The sequence below is a fragment of the Meles meles genome, chromosome 20 (assembly GCF_922984935.1).
Source record: "Meles meles chromosome 20, mMelMel3.1 paternal haplotype, whole genome shotgun sequence".
NCBI classification, from domain to species: domain Eukaryota; kingdom Metazoa; phylum Chordata; class Mammalia; order Carnivora; family Mustelidae; genus Meles; species Meles meles.
The window spans coordinates 10,624,780-10,627,251 of NC_060085.1; the positions used below are offsets into that span (position 1 = coordinate 10,624,780).

At 40.1% G+C, this 2,472-nt stretch overlaps 1 pseudogene; it reads right to left on the minus strand.

Annotated features, from left to right (window-relative positions):
• Positions 1-484: 484 nt before the first annotated feature.
• LOC123932173 lies at positions 485-1,616 on the minus strand (annotated as a pseudogene).
• Positions 1,617-2,472: the final 856 nt, after the last annotated feature.

Genomic DNA, 2,472 nt, shown 5'->3' on the forward strand with positions numbered 1-2,472 from the left:
TAGACTGTAGGTGAAAACTGGGCTTTTGTATTTTCATCTACAATAAAGTCATGTGAAGGTCTTAGTGGCCAAGTGTAGCTTCTTCCGTATGAAGCATACAACTCATGATTATTCTTTGGGGAAATCTAGAGAAAATTTACTTGTCATGATATAAGTCATTTGGAATGAAATTATTTTTAAGGAATCCAATCTGCCCCAAGTAAGATACAGAAATTTCCAGGCATTTGTGATCCAGGACTGGGGAAAATGTTAGGAGTATATGAAAATAACAAAGGGAAAACTGTATATCAGACAGAGCAGAAACTTAATAAAGTGAGTTACTTAAATGTATGGAGAAGTTGAATTGAAACAAATGGAATTTCCAGGAAATAAATAGAAGGAACAGATTCTATTTTCACAGGCTGGTCAATGAATAGCAGTTCCAGCTCTGAGACTGTGAGCCCTGCAATTATGGGTGCTTCTTCAGCCACAGGACCTTTGGCTCTTATGTCACTGGAACACCAATGATTCCTTTAAGAGCCCTCTTTATGTCTCTGTTCTTCAGGCTGTAGATGAAGGGGTTCAGCATAAGAGTGACCACTGTGTACAGCAATGAGGCTTCTGCACTTGAATGGGAGCTCTGGATAGCAGCAGAGCTAAGATACACTCCTAGGCTTATACAATAAAAAAAGGAGACAACTGAGAGGTGAGATGCACAGGTGAAAAATGCTTTATATTGCCCTGATATGATGATATTCTACATATGAAGGAAACAATCTTAGAGTAAGAGCAAAGGATCCCACCCAGGAGAACACCCACCAGCAGCACAATTACAAAATACATCACCATGTCATTAAGAAAGGTGTCAGAGGGCACCTGGGTGGCTCAGTCATTAAGTGTCTGCCCTCGGCTCAGGTCATAATCCCATAGTCCTGGGATTGAGCCCCACATTGGGCTCCCTGCTCAGTGGGAAGCCTGCTTCTCCCTCTCCCACAACCCCCTTCTTGTGTTCCCTCTCTCCACTCTCTCTGTGTCAAATAAGTAAATAAAAATCTTTAAAAAAAGGTGTCAGAACAGGCAAGTTGGATCATCTGATTGAGTTTACAGAAAATGTTGGGTATTTCCACCTCTGTACAAAAGAACAGCTAAAACAGCATTGAGCTCTCTAATGAGGAATTCAGAACACGGATGACCCAGGACACCAGAACCAGCAGTCTAGAGATCTGGGAGTTCATGATGACTGTATATTGCAGGGCATGACAGATGACCACAAACCGGTCATAGGTCATGACCATCAGGAGTAAATTGTCCAGGCATCCAAACACAATGAAAAAAAAAATCTGGCTGAAGCAGCCTTCATAGATTATGACTTTGCTCTGAGTATAAATGTTCCACAGCATCTTTGGGACAGTGGTGCAGGTGAAACAGATGTTTGCAAAGGACAAGTTGGCAAGGAAGAAGTACATGGGGGTGTGGAGGTGGGAGTCAGAATGGACGACCAGGATGATGAGCAGGTTTCCAAACACAGTGATCATGTACATGGAGAGAAAAAGCCCAAATATTAACAGCTGCACTTCTGGTTCCTCTAATAAGCTCAGAATAAATTCTGAAATCCATGTATCATTTCCTGATTCCATGTGGTGTAGTGGACTATCAGGAAAGAAAAAAATAACATAATAATTTTCAACAAATGGGCTTCATTTATTTATTTATTATATTTTTAATTTTTATTTATTTATTTTACTTTTTCAGTGTTTCAAGATTCATTGTTTATGCACCACACCCAGTTCTCCATGCAATAATGCCCTCCTAATACCCTCCACCAGGCTCTCCCAACCTCCATCCCCCTTCCCGGTCAGTTTGTTTCTCAGAGTCCACAGTCTCTCATGGTTTGTCTCCCCCTCCAATTTCCCCCAACTTACTTCACTCCTTCACCTAAAGTCCTCCATATTATTTCTTATGCTCCACATGTAATTGAAACCATATGATAATTGAATCTCTCTGCTTCACTTATTTCTCTCAGTGTATTCTCCTCCAGTCATGTCCATGTTGATACAGAAGTTGGGTATGCATCATTTCTGATGGAGGCAGAATACTCCATTGTATGTATGGACCATATCTTCTTTACCCATTTTTAGGTTTTTATTTAATTCCAGTTAGTTAACAGAGAGTGTAATATTAGGTTCAGGTTCACCACACAGTGATTCAATACATCTATATAACACCTGATTCTCTCTACAAGTGCCCTCCTCAATCCCCATCATTTATTTTTTCCCCATCCTCCACCATCTCTCCTCTGGTAACCAGGAGTGTGTCTCTTTGATTAAGAGTATGTTTCTTGGTTTTTCTCTCTCTTTCTTTTTCCCTTTGTTTATTATTTTTTTTTTGTTTCTTAAATTCCATGTATGACTGAAATCATGTGGTCTTTGTTTTTCCCTGACTGATTTATTTCACTTAGCATAATACCCTCTAGATCCGTTGACGTCATTGCAA